The following is a 16839-nucleotide window of genomic DNA, read 5'->3' as shown; positions in this document are numbered from 1 at the left end:
GCAGAATTTCAGATAGTTCTTTTTCTGTAGAGTGTCAAATTTGCTACCTCAAAGTCCAATTAGAGTTCATTTTCTATCCAGCTCTGCAGCTGGCAGAAGTTGAGTGAATTTGCCAAACAGCTAATGAAGATTTTCACTGAAATAAATGTTGTTTAAACAGACACAGTTAAACTACTTTAAATCCTATTGTAAAAATAGGTATGGATTCCAGTTTCTAGAGGTTTAGTAGTTACTTGTTCTAGGGGCTTTTCTAGGTGTTTGAAAGGTTTGTTTGACTCAGGAAGAAGTGCTATTTTTGAGTGGGTGCACAGTTTTTCTGAGAGGACCTAAACTCCTACAGAAAGTCACTATGAGACCAGACAAAAGTCAGAAATTATGAGATTAGTGGTAGGTGAAATGTGTGCTGGAAAAAGGATGAGAGCACAGAAGGCACAGTGTCACCTGAAGAGGCATTTTGCTTTCATTTCAGGCAAACTGAAAGGTATGAACCACTACGGTGCTGTAAGTTTTCACTGAGTCACATAAAACACCCAGACGTGTGTGCAATAAGGAGAGAAGTGCAAGTGACTGTGAGGCACTGACAGCCCTGTCTGCACTTTGTGTATTGCTTGCATAAGAGCAGAGAAAGATTTTCCTTTGCCTTCACAGTTGATAAAATGTTCTGTTTTGATTTATAGGCATAAATATACAACCAAGCTAGGGTATAGATGATAATTATAGACTTTCCCTGATATAGTTGCCCTTCTATGGGTAGAGAAACTACTAAATTGTCATATAAAAACAACACATTTTTAATGGGAACGTATCTATATTCCAGCTATTTTCTCACAATTTTAATAAAGGATTGCTTTGTTTGATGATTTTTTTATGTTTGAAATCAGAGATGGTGATACCAGACAGCAACTAAAATTAAGTTGGTCATTTCTGAGATGACATTTAATCTAAAATACTCCAAGGGAAATTAGTTTAGAAAGTCTAGTCAGGAATGAGCTTGTACTGCCACAGCTGGGAAAACAGACAATCACTACTTCAAAAGGAGTTCACAGCCTTGACCAAAAAAATTGGATATGTGCTCTAATAAAGATCCTGCTATTTACTTGTTGTAGGAACCATTCAGATTCTGGCATTCTTCATCATTCCTAGCTTCAGTTCTCTTGTTTATTTTTATGCTGGATTTTCCTTTTGAAGTTAATGTCTCATATTCTGTGTATTGCAGTGTATCATGAGGCCAGGAAAAAAGAAAGGAGAGAGAAGCATTATCTAAACACAATGATGTTAATATGTATCTTCTGTTGATATCTCTGCACATTTTAGGTTCCTGTGTCCCTCTTCAAAGACTTGTATTTGTCTGATCTTGAAGTCCAAACTACTCCAAGCCTGCATTAGATAGGAAACTAATTTAGAAATCCCATTTCCCGTAAGCATAAGCCAAAGAGCTGGATGTCTGATGAATTTTAATCACAGAAATAAGACCTGGGAGAGTCAGTGTGAGTTCTGAATTGTTGAATAGGAAAAAAGTGTGCTTTGTTAAAATCAGTGTTGTTGATTTGACCAGTTCACTTGCTCAAAATTTACCTGTTGTTTTTCAAGGAAAACATAATGCATTATTGATTTAGTGACTGATATTTTTAAGAGTCCATTTTGTGATACCCCAGGTCCTTCTGCAATCATTCTGCTTCATTCTCCTGTATATATATTCTTCTTGTAGTTCCATTGCCATTTTGAAGTTATGTGTGGACATAACTAACTTTATTTTATACCCATGATAGTAGAAAAATCTTCACTAGCACATAGAATATGTCTAAAAAAGCAGCCGCTCTAAGGGAAAAAAGTATTGTGGCAATAAGTAGTATACCCATTAAAAAAATCAGAATGTTCATAAACTCAGAGCAAAAATGATTTAAATATTATACAATATTATAATACTGCAAGTTACTTCACAGAAATTCATTAATCTCACATTGTTACTTCTGATTTTTTCCCTGTCTGCTGCAGGCAGTGGTACAAAGTGCTTGATAGCTACAGTTTGAGATATAGACTGACACTTTCTTCTGCAGCAGTCATGAGTGAGTTATTCCAATCTGTGCTAGCACAGCTGGAAAATTTACCTTCACACGGCTGGAATTCCATTTCAGCCTGTCATGATACACTACACTGCGTCTGTTTCTTCATGAGCTACAGCACTGGTGCAATGTGTTCTCTAAGGTTCCTGCCACCACAAATACAGCCACTAAAGCCATCTATTAAAAGTAAGTTGAGATTGAAGTGCTTTGATATCAAAAAATAAATTATTTTGTAAAGAGTCAGCTCTCTCAGGGTTAGAAAAACATACATAATACCATGATTTAATTTAACTTTTCTTTCAAGTTTTTACAACTGCCTTTTTGCAGTTAATTTATAAAATTCCTGGACCAGGTGTATTTTAAGATTCTCTTTTTTAGTACTTAGCAATGGGTGAAATGCCTTAGCTTTTATTTTCTTCATTTCAAGGGAAATGAAAGGGAATAAACCTTACCCTGATAAACAGTTGACATGAGCAATATAAACATGAAATAATTAAACATGAAATAATAAGAAGTCAACAGAAAAGAAAAAGTGACACCTGAAAACTGGACCAAGCACAAGGCCAGAGTGCAAGTTAAGCTTTCAGTAACTTATCTCAGCTTTTAAATATGAAACATAATTCCATTTAAACCATTCTTATAATTTCTTAAGTCCATGGAGAATTTCCATTAAGAACATGAATTCAAGAAGCAGTTTTAATCTTTTATCTTTACTGCAAAAATTTAAAATGCTAGTTGAAGCTAAAGCTGTCTTCAGTATTGGTATTTGATACTCAAGCATGACAAAACAATTATTTTATTTTACCCCTCTCTCTTTAAAATGCTAAGCATCAGAGGTTGTTGCTTAGTCTAATCCTGTACCCTTCATCTCACTTCCACTCCCAATTAACTTAGAACTTTTTCTTCTGCAGTTACCTGTGATTGGTGCTGTGAAACACATTTTATAGTAAATCACATGTGTTCACAGCAGAACCAAGTGAAAGGCACAGCTTGCATCTCACATGCCTCCAGCTCAAGCCTCCTCTGGCCAAAATCAGTGTGTTGATCACAGTGCTGTCTTTGTAATGCAGGTAGAAGCAGGAAACATAGAAAGGAGAAGAAATAAGAGCAGGGCCCATTTTTTACAGTTAGTGAAGCTGAGGCAAGACCCGTAATATCAGCTTTTTTCTCTCTTTAATGGTGATTTTTGTTGTTGTATGTGGCAGATTACAGACATGACTAACAGCTTTTATGTATTTATTAATCTTTTCTACTTTTAATGGACTAGCCATACATTCTGTTTGTTCAATATTAACTGGGAAGTGGGTGTTGAAATGTTATTTACAATGTCCTTCTTTGTGCCTCAAGAAATGAGCTACACCATAGTGAGCACAAAGAAATAAGCTTTCACTTGTGTAGGCAGGTTATGGTAAGCACTTTAGAATTTTTTGAGTTTATAAATAGGAAAATGTATTATCCTGCTGTGGAAAATGCAAACACATTCAGTAGCAGAACTATTATTTAAGTTTTCAGAGTTTAGAATGCCAAGGAGTGACCAGCCCTACAGTAGGAAGTCTGGTTTTGCGATTCGCCTCAGAGGTACTTAAAAACAAGGTTTTAAAGGTTCTTATTCCATGGAAAATTTAGAGCATTCAAAACAAGTTAGCACCAGCTCACGGGGTTTTACTGTAATAAATCAATATCCTTTCAAGAATACATTTTTATAACAAAAGTGATAGAACCAGTGCCATTTTGGTGATATGTTAGAGGAGGCATTTCAAAATTTTGAGACAATGAATATGGGATTTACTTTACTTAAGTGTAGGTACCTAAATGATAGACTTTTAATCTGTGTAATCATTCTGGGAAGAGAGTATCTCCAGAGAAAAATCTGCAATTCCTTTTGCCTCCATTTTAAGGGACTTTTATTTCCATTCAAAAATCTATGGAGATAGCTATCCTGAATTGGTTTTTTTTTGCACTGTCTGTGCAGACATCCTGGGCCTCAAGCTTAGTATAGACAATTAAATGGTAGATAGCTGCATCTTGGAAATCTTTCAAATCATGTGTTTCTAGAATTAAATTCTGGTCTGCCCTTTTAGAAATCAGTCCATGAAGCCTCTCTTATGGAAAGTTTATCCTCTGAAGGCCCATAACACATTGCCTTCTTAGTCAACAGGCTGCTTTTTTTTTTAGCATCATATCTGGTTCTTGTTTGGAGCTAATATTGGTGGAAGAATGTCTAACTCCTTTAGGTAAAAGTGTGACTGTCAGTTTGAAAGTCTGTACATCTTTCAGTGTATAAAGAATATTAAGATTTAAAACACCTCCTCTGTTTCGCAAGAGCTATTTCACACAAAGTAGTAAATCAATAAGCGTACAGGTAATACTGTGTCAATTGCTAGAGACTGCATAGTGAGAAAATTAGTTCACCTCAGAGACATCTGCATCCAGGTGAGGCAAATTCCTGCCTTTTGGAAGAAGGATTTCTAAAATTATCTATACATTTTCAAAATTCTAAATTACAGGAAGCTTTATGCACAGATTTGATTATGAGTAGAACCCCTGAAAAAAGTATATAGAACTAGGGACATGGTGGAAAGAAAAAACCCAACCAACTTCAAGGACTTTAAGATGTGCTGATGAAAAGCACTGTGGAAGAGGTAGGTGTTGTCTTTCTCCATTGAATATGTAGGCAGCTTGTATCTTCTAACTGAAATCACTCTTTACACCTGCTAAACTTGCAGAAGAAGATTTCAAAGTCTATGGGTACCATAAGTGTGCCTCCTTCAGTGTCTCCTTCAATTCTGTGATATATGGAATTGGTCACTGCAGTCAGACCTATGGATCACTCAGCAACAGAGGTGGGGGTGATGACATTTCTTCTGTACGCCTGTTCTACGTCTTCTCCTTGACCTGTTTTCATTATTGCTGAATGAGGAATGCCTGACCTGAGTCACACTATTCTTGTTCAAAACATGCTTGTAAAAGAATCAGTTCTGTAATATGACACTGCTGCCAACTTGAAAAATCACAGAAGACACTACAAATGTTTCCATGGTCTTCACTCCCCTTCTGACCCCATGTTTCTGTGCCATGGTAAAGGCAAGTGTTCATCTTTGTCTAGATATGTAACCTTATTAATTGGAATTTCCCCTTTTTTTTCAAATATACATTGTTTTACAGGGTCTCTGTAGTATACAACGTGTACCCTGAATCTCAACAATGGTTTTCTGAAAATTTAAATTTTGAGAAGTGGAGATTGAAAGATGCAGACACTACATGTATTCATGCAATTAAAAGACGTAAATGAGTAGTTTTTTGATTTAAAAGTACAGCTTTAAGTTATATAAAACAAGTTAAATTATCAATTGCTTGGTGAGGTACATTTAGATGACAGAGTGCAAACAGTTAAATTTCCACACCCACAGTCTTCATGTAACATATAATAGGGTCTGAGCTACATTATTATTATTATCTACTATAATTCCTTTGTAATTGTATAGGTATTTAAGCATTAAATTGTGGTGTGACCTTCCTAAACTAAATAAAATAGGGTCATATCAGTATTTATCAGAAAATCCACAGGTGTCTGTGCGGTGTTATTAAGAGCTGACATGGTTGTGCTGAGTCATGCAGACCTCACATTCTTCTCTTTGGTTGGCCACTTCAGGGTTAAGAAGATCTCTAAAGCAGAGTTCTTGCCGTGCTGGGGATATTAAAAATCTCTTGCCTTATCTAAGGACAGAATGTTACCATTTTAAAAAAATTCAATGGACACAATTTCATTCTATTTATTTTTACACAGTTTTTTTTCGATAAAACAATGCACTTTTCATAACTAGTGGGTTACTAAACATAAGCTGTGAACTGCAGAAAATAAAGGTATCACGGTGTGGTAAAATTGACTCCAGTGTTCCTTCCTTCCACGGTAGAAGAAATATGAAACTTTCATGGTGAAATGCTTTCCAAATCTCTGTCAAAAAGTCACAGTAGTATTTGAGTGTGTTATTCTCTCAACATATTTGTGTGCTCTCAGTTTGGGAACACAGGCACTTTATAAAATGCTGGCCTTTTATCTTCAGATTGACCTGGATCAATCAGTTGAGTTTAAATTGTAGGTTTTGTTCCTCAAGCTGAAAAATACATCTCATTAGATCACTCCTTTCAGAATTCAAAAAAGCCTTCAGAATTTTTTTTCTCTTTAAACAAAGACATATGAAAATATTTTCTTTTCTTAAAAAAAGGGGAAAGAAATATTTCTTATTTTTAGTTTTAAATATAAAAATAACTGTAAGAATTCAGAATAATCTCTCTAAGATTACAATATTTCTAGGCAATAATACTTTTCTGCTTCACATATTTGATACTGATTCTGTATGATGCATTGATTTATTTCCAAAGACTCTGTGAATACAAAAGCTTAACAGTTCATTGTAATTACAGATCAATGTGATTTACAATAAAGACTTGGCATTATGGTCTTGGCTAGCACATCATAACACACAATTGTAACATGCACTTGTTATTCAATTCAGTGTCTTTGTCATTTTGTATTTCATACTCTAGAGAGATTTCAAAATTAAATCAAAAATGACACCAAACATGAGGTGCTTCAGCATACAATGTCATTTTGAAACTATCTAAGCAGATGAACCAAAACCAAGAGAATCGTCTTTGCAGCATGAAGCCATTATCATTTTCTTTTTTGAGTTCTACAATGAAAAGTCATGTAAGTAGCAGTAAATCCTACATGTTTGACTACACTGGCTAATTAGGAAATAATTATGCCATGGCATTTTGTCAAACTTGCTGGTGCTCCATTAATGTGCATTTCAGATTTAGCACATAGAATGCTGAATTATTTCTTATCATTTGCTGCTTTTGATATTTGATGCGGTTATTTTCTACAATAAATAAATAAAACCCAGTTGACAGATGAATTAGAAAGTTTCTGTGTTTAATTAGCTCTGAAAAGGGCAGAAAAACGAATTACCACAGAACTCTTTTCAGTGCTTATATCCTTTTGCTTTTGCAAAACACTGAGAAGCGGTTCAAGCTGAGAGAATTTCCTGATACTTATCAGCCACCCACAGTTTCTTCCAGCCATATGAGGAACTGCAGGCTACATTTAAGTGTAAAAAGAAATGAGTGAATCCTTCTCTGTGGCTATTGATTCAGATTAAGCTTCCTCCAGCATCTGTAACCTTCCCTCCAGGGTTGGTATTATAGTGATTTATTTAATTTGGAATTTTCAGAAACAGTTTGGCTGGCATTGCTTTACACAAACACAAATTCAGGGATAAATGGACAATACAAATAAATAATAGAACATTCCCTTATCAGAGCTTTTCTTACATTGTGTCTATTCTCACATTCTCCATCTTCATGTAATAAGTAGCACAGGGAATGCTGTAAATTTATCTTTGATTTTTTCCTCCTTTTTTATCTTTTTTTTTTTTTTTTTTTTTCTTATGAGACCCCACCTGGAGCACTGTGGGGTCCCCATCATGAGAATGACACAGACCTGTTGGAGCAAGTTCAGAGGAGGCCACCAACATGATCAGAGGGCTGGAGCATCTCTCCCGTGAAGCCAGGCTGAGAGAGCTGGGATTGTTCAGCCTGAAGGAGGCTCCTGGAAGACCAAGCAGCCTCTTCCAGTGCCTAAAGCTGGCCTACAGGAAAGCTGGAGAGGGACTTTTTAAAAAGTTGTGTGGTGACAGTTCAAGGTATGGGCACCTGGAGAACAACTGGTCATACTATAAAGACTTAAGTACAGAAGGAATTAAGTGCCTTCAAACTCTCTTCACCCTTTTTCACTCTGTTTCCTCCCACATCTTCTAAAGGAGAAGCATTCTCCTTAGACCCTCTTTAGTAGATGATGTAGCTACAGAAACATTTTTATTGTCTTTCATGGCACTATCCAGCTACTTGAACTTTGTCCCTTTTAATTTTCTCCCTGAATAACCTCACAACATCCTCGTAGATCTCCTGAGTTTTCTACCTATTCTACCAAATGTCATAAATTCTCTTTTTTTACTTGAGCTCTAGACAAATGTTTTGGTTCAGTCATCTTCACCATTGACTCATTTTAGTTAACTTTGAACAGTTGTATTCCATTAGCTTTCTGTTTTAAGCGTTCTGCCAAAATAGTTCACATATTTAAGATTAAGACAATTCATTTAAAAATTGTAAAGCAGTGAAGGAACTTTTTAATAACTTTTCCTCTTTATTTAAACACTACTACAACATGTTGCTTTAAAGTTTTAAATGAAGTATTAAATGAAATATTATTATGCATTAAGCAGCAATTTAATTTTACAAGATAATTTCTAATTTAACATTTTAAAAAATCACTATAGGCTGTTATTTGAAATTACAGTCCAAGAAATTATAAATTTTTATGAGTTTTTATGAGCAGCTTTTCAATAAAATTTTATCAAAGATGGAGCCATAACATTTGAATAAGTTCTTATGTGTAGTCAGTTCAGTTCTTGCAGTTTAACATTAAGTAATACTTAATCTAAACTAAGTAGAAAGCACTATATAAACATATAATTGTACATACTTCAGATGTTCTATCTACTTTTTTCAATGTACAAATGTATTTGTTTCTAACCTGCTTTTCTAACTGACATTTCTATGTATATTAACTGTTTTTTGCCAAATTTACAGCAAAATAATTACAGTTCATCATGCTATTTATGAATTCCAGAATTTAGGATATATAGTTTACTCTGCTCTTTTTTATTTGTACCATCCTGTAGTGTGTATTTCCAGAAAGTGAATTAATGTATGTAAAAAACAGTGGAAGCATGCACTGCAGCAAAAGATTTCTGTCTTCAAATCATGCTTCAGATATCTTTTGTTTGCAGATGCTGATTTGCTCCAACTGTGAGATTACACATGGAAAGGAATTCAAAAGCTATAACCTTGTTCTTGCATGTAACTCTAAGAATCTGACATAAATCTGCATAAGTTATTCAGCTCTGGCTGCAGAGTTTTTTGAGAACAGGTAAATATACCCATTTTTCACATAACATTCCTAGGAATCATTATGCTGTGCTAAAAAAAATCCATCCCCTCTAATTTTATAGCTGTTGAATTTAAAATAGCTGGTTGGATTACCTCTGCATGCAGCTGGAAAATGAGGAAACATCATAAAACAAGGACACACAATTCCCTGTGTGAGAGTGAGAGAAAGGGAATACTCTTTTTCCATGGAGAAAATGTCTTTAATGAAGACTGGCAAATTAGTTGTATCAAACTGGGAAAATTCAAGAGTACCAGTCTGTAGTCAAAACAGTTATCTGAGAGAAAGAGATGAAAATCTGTCCTCAGTGTGGCAGTTACTGTTTTAGTTGAAAGCTAAGCTAGAAAAATACATGATAAAGACACAGATGTTAAAACTCCCATTTATTTGTAGGGGTTAATACCAGGAAGAATCTAGAAGAGCGATACAGATTGATGTATCTGCGCTGATAACTGCAGTTCTGGAAGAATTATTTGTTGGTCTGACTTGCTGGCAAGAGTAGACCAAGGCAGTAGTCATCTAGTGATATATTTAATGAAGGGGGCAGGTCAGTTTTAGTAGAAATTTCAATGGCTATTAGTTACTTGACAACAGGGAGATTATGCTCCAGAACTCTCATGGTATTTAACTCTTTCTATACCTAAGCACCTGTTACAGCCACGACCAGAGATGGATTAGAAGGTTGGACAAAAACCTTAGAGGAATTCTCCTGGCTGCAGATTCAGACTCCTAACTTTGCTTATCTCCAAGCAGTGGTCTGCATTCCAGATACGTGTTTAAACTCCCATTATAGGGAGTGGAGAACAAGTCAAACAGTGTAGAGTATCATTTTGATGACCTGCATCCACTCTCAGTTTTAACAACAGTTTGTTTTTTGCCTGTACCTGCTGACAGATAATTTCCTGACCTCCCGGAAGCTATTATCCATTTCTCTGTATTCTCAGGTTTTATTTGAAAGAAAGTAAATCTCTAAACATTGTGTTTGTGAATTTTAGATGTGAACCAAATACAAGCAACACAAAGGTACGTGAATGAAGAACTAAATGACTCTGAGATGTATCACAGTTGTTCCTGACATTCTTGGAGAAGAAAATATAGAGAAAAAGTCAGACTTAGCAGATGTCACCACTCCCAAATCTATAATTTCTGCACCTTTAATTAACTGATTTACAAAATAGTGTGAAAAAACTTTTATTCTCTGTGATTCAGGTTTTCAGGATTACAGTCCCTTGCTAATTTTCTGCAAAAACACAATTTGTAATGATGCCAAAAATTAGAACACCTTTGACAGTATAGTTGTCTAATTTTTGTACAGACCTTAAAATACAAAATGTAAGGACTTTTTCAGGCCTTTAAGCATAACTAGGGAGAATCAAGCTTTTGAAGTTAACTAAAGCCAAGAGGTAGTACAACCATATTTTGAATGGTCTCAGAGATAGTGATGAAGCTCTGCTGTACTCTTATTTTTCATCTGATTTTCTTCTTTAAACTCTTGTGTTTCCTCTTTGCCTTATTATACACTTACATTGATTTTACACGAGATGCTTGGCATTGCATGACTAGTGAAAAAGCTAGGGCGAATGCAGTAGATACAAAAATTGTGAAATAATAGAATAATATTCAATACATTATTATATCATTAATAACACCTCAGAGAAAGGTGAAGTGTATAGGAAGGAAACAACCCAGACTGTGAAATTTTTCTCTTTCACCATGTCTGCCATCACAAGGAATGTCTAGGTGCTTGTGTCAGCAAACATATTCATCCTACAGAGAAAGTTGTTGCTGTCACAGTGAGGCAGCTTTTCAGTTACAGCAAAATAAAAGTTTATCTTCTGTAGAAGTGTCTTTTGTTTGTCAGAGACAGAATCTCCTAGAATAAATGCTGCTGCCCTTCTGTTAAAGTCCATAACCACTAAATCTGTGTAACTGAGGATTCAGCATCCTATCTCATCTCTTATCATTGGCCAGTTTTAATACCCTTTATCTCCCAGAATATTTGTCAAGGACTTAGAAATCATCTTCAAGGTGCAAAGAAATATCTTGCTGAGAATCTTAAATGAGTGAATTTCTCCCAGCATAAATAACGTTGGAAGAAAATACTATTATTATTATTATTATTATGATTTCTATTACAACATTTGGTTACTAAGTAGCAATGGTGGTCTACAATGATTAGGAGATTCCCCGTATTACTTTAGTGGAACACAGAATAAGGTGGTACTGATTCAACAAAAATGCCGGAACTTGTTAAAATTTCTCATATTGATATTATTTCACCAGAATATCAGAGATAATTTTTTAACTGTGGCCATCTAATATGCCCAAATTACCAGCTACTAATGGCCTTTTGGCTCTAAGATAATAGCTATGCTCTCTCCTACAAAAACTGTTCTTTGGCTGAACCCTTTTGTGGTCTGTGCTTGAGTGTGAGTAGATAAAGTATCTCATTGTGTTAGAACTTTTGTTTAGAGCTTTGAATTTTACATGACAAACCATTGTGTTCATGAAAGCCTTTCAACATTTAAAGTAGTTTAGATGGCAGTTAGTTGGTGTCAAAAATACAATAATATCCGTCATGAGAGGATTTGCATCTGGATTTTTCTGGTAAAGTGTGGTAAACTACATCCAAGTCTGTCATCTACATCATGTACATCTGTTTTATCATGAAATGAGAGAAAGAACATCTTTGGTTCATCTCATACTAAAGAAAATACCTAAAGTACATAGGAGTGATGTAGACAAAATAGGGCAAATTAACTGAGCTTTGAGCCTAATTTTATCCTTTGACTGAACAGAAGCATAGGGTGACCCACACAAACATAGAAGTTAAAACCCTAAAAAGCTTAAACAGGTAAGGCCAATTCCACTCAGCCTTAAACCATAAGCAAACAACTTTAAAGTGTTTCAGTCTTTTTATCTGACAATACATTTAATTATATCAAACCACTCACAGGACTTGCCTGTTAATATTGGTTAACATGCTACCCAAGAATTAGGACCAATTTGATAGCTGGATCTGGCATTTGAAAGATCTCACAAATAGAGGCTGAAGGGAAGTAAATAGAATAGATATCCTTCCTAGGATATCTTATAACCCCATGTAAATCTTTTGAGTGAACCCTACAGCACACAGGAATTGGAGGAACACTGTAGAGGTCCAGGTAGAGTTCTAATGTTTTTAATGCTCATCAACACTTTTAGTGCAATCAAATGCAGTAATAATAAGATCTTGTACTGTTTTTCTTATTGGTAGAGCTAATTTTAGTCATAGAAGCTTGTATGGTGCTGGTTTTGATTTGTGACCAAGACAATGTTGATAGCACACCAATGTTTTAACCTAGGGAAGGAAGGACAAGACATTTGAAGTTATTGCATTTGTCTCACAGAGTAACCATCACCTTTGATGCAGCCCTACTTTCCTGGAAACAAATCCACACACAGGTTTTGCTTTACATATTGCTGTAGCCTTATCATGATCCACAGACTTTCTCACTTTCACTTTTTATCTGAATGAGCAGATGAGTGAGGCTGAGCTGTCTACCTTGGAGTGGCCCCAAAATGGCACTTAAAAGGCAGAAAGGAAAATTGATGCAGAAATAGCCCAATCCATATTTGTTTCTCTCAGAAAATCTCGAGAAGATGTGTTAATCTTATAATATGTTTTAGGAAAGTTTGAAAAGCCAGACTGGGATGGAAAGCTCACTGCCACAGTCCTTACAGAGAGAAACAGGGGAGAACATGATGAATTTAGGATTTAAAGAACATTGAATCTGATTATCTCTTTTTTCCCTCTTTAGCCTACTGGGTCTTGTCTGAAAGTTTCAACTACAATTAAATGTTTTCCCACCAGGAGTTACTATAGTGGCATGAATATGGCCCATTCCCTGTCCAGAATACCTTGACATGGCAAGGCAGCCAGAGTTACAATTTTTGTGCTAATAGCATTTTAGCACTGGTATAGAAGATGAACAATTAGGGTTGTCTGACCCTGTGCAAAAGGTTTGCATTGCTAGAAGGGTTTTGCTGTACTTCTTCAAGGATTCACAATATAATTAACTCTTGGAATAAACCATTTGGTAAAACAATTGTCTTCACTTCAACCTAGAAGGAACCTAAGGTCATTATAATCTATTAGAATTATGATGCTGGGATGAATTAACATTTATTTAATGTACAACCACACTCTAAAAGAAGGTCACAAGGTAACCTTGTTGCTTAGCACAATGATGAAGGCAATGTAGAGGGTAAAGGGACAACTGTACTGAAGTCTGCATGGGGAAGAAAAGGTCTTGCAGTCTGATGAAGTACACAGTGCAGAATTTAATATTTTTAAAAATCTATATAATACTCATAGATATTTTTATATTAATGAAACCACAGAACCTGGAAAGTCTGGCCTTTTTACTTTGAAAAGCTTCCTAAGTTACTGATTATCTAATCTCATTGTCAAAGTTTTTTTCTACATAAATAAGAATTAAATACTGTAGACAAAACATCAAAAGTATGGAATACAACTTTGGGATATATATTTTTTTAAAATTCTATTTAAATTTGTGCTCTACTTAATCTAATAAAAATGTAGACTGAAACATGTCATGAGCATAAAACAAAGTGAGAAATCATATTGAGGAGATCTTATAAACACTGTAAATAATATTGCAATGTCTGATATATTTTAATCACAAATGAATAATACTACTTTTTTATATTATCCTCAATAAGAGAAAGAAAGGAATAAGCCAAATATTTCCATGTATCTTCACACACACAGAAACATGGGCACACATTCAGGACCTGCTTCCTAATAGAGCCTTCACCTGGCAGATAAGAAATCTGGGCTTGTATCCTCTCCCTCTGAGGAGAGTTTTATTCTCCATAGTTGAATACTATGGAAAACTGGGTGGCAGTCATGGAAATTGATTTTTAAAGAATGCCATTATGTCTGAACTTTGGATATTTGTGCTGCTGTACCAAGTCAGTGTTGTTGAGTAGCACTTATTTTTAAATTTCACAAAGAGGTATACTGCAGTTAGGGCTTCACCAGCAAAGGCCTGAAAAACAAGATATTGCAAAATACCAATGCCTAGGAAACCCAGGCAGCCACCAAGCTCCAGGTTTTAGATTCTGTTTTCTAATTTAGGCAGTTCAATCTTCTTCAGTCTTGTCTTTGATAACTGATTTTTCCTTTCAATCTCAGCCACCATCTTTTAACGGGTTTCTGTTTCTTTCCTCCTGGAATGGAGAGGCATGAAATTCTGAGTGAAATCTGATTAGATGATACTGTCTTTGACTGGGTGCAAAGACAATTATCTTGCAGAGAACAGAACAGGTAATTCATAGATGTTTTTAAAAAAATTTTACGAGGTACATTTCCTTCTGCCATCCCTCTTTTTTCACAATATTCCATTTCACCAACACATAATGTGCTACTTAATACACCATGGGCAAATTGCTCCTAAAATGAAACAGCACGATCTCCACTCAACCAAGAAAAGAAAAGAAGATTGATGTACTTTAACTGAATTACATGAATGAAGGTCAGAGTGCAGTTTTGATGCTTTTGTGTCATATTGGTATGAAAGTTTAATCTTAATATGGCTGCTGGGAAATCTGACACTGTTTCATTAACCATTCAAACTCTTGGAATCTCAGGTGCCAGGGATAAATGTGTACACTGAGTATTTCCAAAATATTTCCTAATACTAATACTAGGAGCTGGATATTACATACATGGAGTAATATAGATATAAAAGAGCAGGGAGTGCTTTTCCTTGTCTTACAGTCCATCCTAGATATTTTTAAATTTCTACATGTTGGAAAGGGGGAAATGGTATGAATGGTATGCTTTCAGATCAGACAAGACCTGGGAACTATTTTGCTTTTCCTGAAGTTTTATTTTTTCAATCTCATGAAAATTTTTAATCCTTATCATGTTGTTTCTGTGTAGTATTGAATTAACAGCTGCATGATAAAAAAAGATGTTGCAGTGAGGTTTTGAGGAGAATAAGGCAATACACTAAGGAACAACTTGAAATCATGTAGGATTTGGGCCTATTGGCAATGGCCAAGCCACAAACAATGCAAGTAAAGCCTTTGTACTTGAATTTTATTTTGCACTTTTCTCACTGCTGTCATTGTAAGAAAGATAAACATGTCAATGGTGAATTAAAGTGACCTGAAGGCATCTCTAATTTATATCAGCTGATAATATATCTAAAAAAATGAAACTATAGATGAAAGACTGCAATCACTGTTTCCCCTATTCTGGTAACAGTAGTGAGAAAAAGTGCTGTAATTTATGAGTCCTGATATTGATGGTTTAAGTCACAAAATCGTATCCACCTCCTCTAAGTATACTTCTTTGCTATGAAGTACAGCTTATCAGAGGAATCTGATTAATTCATTTCTAAGTATTTAATTCAATGATACAGGTGATTCCTCTACAGTTTAGATTGGTTAAAAAGTAAAGTTGACTTCATCAGAATTTCTTTAGTGGTGGGAAATCTGTCAAGATCAAAGGATCAAAGCATAAGGGTTGTACAGATGGGTATGCTTTCCCATGGATAAGTACAGAAAAATAAGAAGCAGAACTGAACAGGAAGGCCAGACTTTTTGTTTTGTTTTTATAACCCAATAATTTTTTTTTTGTATTCATATCCTGAACATGTGGAGCTTCTAAGGAAGAAGAAGCACCTGTGCTGGTGCAACTCCTTAATTATTAAGTAAATATATAATCCAAATAAAATAATTCCTGGAGGTTTACTTTAAATCTAGCTGGTAAAATAACCAAGAGCTACACACTTTTTTTTTTTCCTCTTTTTTAATGAATGTTAGTGGAATGAAATGACCTGAAACTTTTTCTTCCATTCTTCTTTTTTGTTTTCCTATCATCAGTAAGAAAAGAAGTTAAATGACAATATGAATATATTTGAACACATTAGCTACAACTTCATAATATTAACAATCTCTACATGTCATATATTATTTTATAACTATTTTGCACATATCCATTTTCAACATAAATGTTTGAGATAAAATCCATATGTATGCCATTGTACTGCACAGCATTTTTCTCCCCAGTTGATATTTCTATTCCACATTGGAAAGGCTTGCATCCTTTATTCAGTCACCAATATTTGAATTAGAAGTTAAATTTATCATCTGTGATGATAAAAACCCTAAAGATAAGCATCTAAAATGTTTTCATTCTCTATGTGTGTTACTTTGAAAGCTCCAGAAGACATTATATTAGGGTATTAGAAAATATTTTATGCATCTTTTCAAAATTTACTTGCATTTTGACATTTAAAAAGATGCTTTTGGCACTAGAGCTTTCTGAATAACACTTGCAGTTGTCCTCTTTGCAGTTTGCATTTAAAAAGGATAATCACAATGGTACTTATCAGGTTTGCTGTGAATTATAATGCTTTTGCACCCATCACTAATCACCACACCTGCAGCTCACCATAAAATGGAAATTTAGAGATTGGATTGCTTCTGCAACTCCCATCAGTGGTTTTTATATTTTAATATGACACTCCATTATAGTTAGTTCCTCATGTTCAAGTCATTAGATATTTATGTGAAGTAGCATATCTTTATCTTTGTTGCTGAACAGCAATTATTTCAAACAGTTTGGGTTGCTATTAAGTGAAGACAATTTTTAAACTGTTTTAGTTTTCTGTGTGCCAAAGTCTATATGCCTGTTCAGCTTTTTTTGCCTTCCTACTGTTTGATCTTTATTTTTTTTCCTTGTTTGTT

The sequence above is a fragment of the Melospiza melodia genome, chromosome 1, assembly GCF_035770615.1.
Source record: "Melospiza melodia melodia isolate bMelMel2 chromosome 1, bMelMel2.pri, whole genome shotgun sequence".
Classification (NCBI taxonomy): domain Eukaryota; kingdom Metazoa; phylum Chordata; class Aves; order Passeriformes; family Passerellidae; genus Melospiza; species Melospiza melodia.
The sequence above is the reverse complement of the archived record's forward strand: the minus strand, read 5'-3'. Positions refer to the sequence as shown.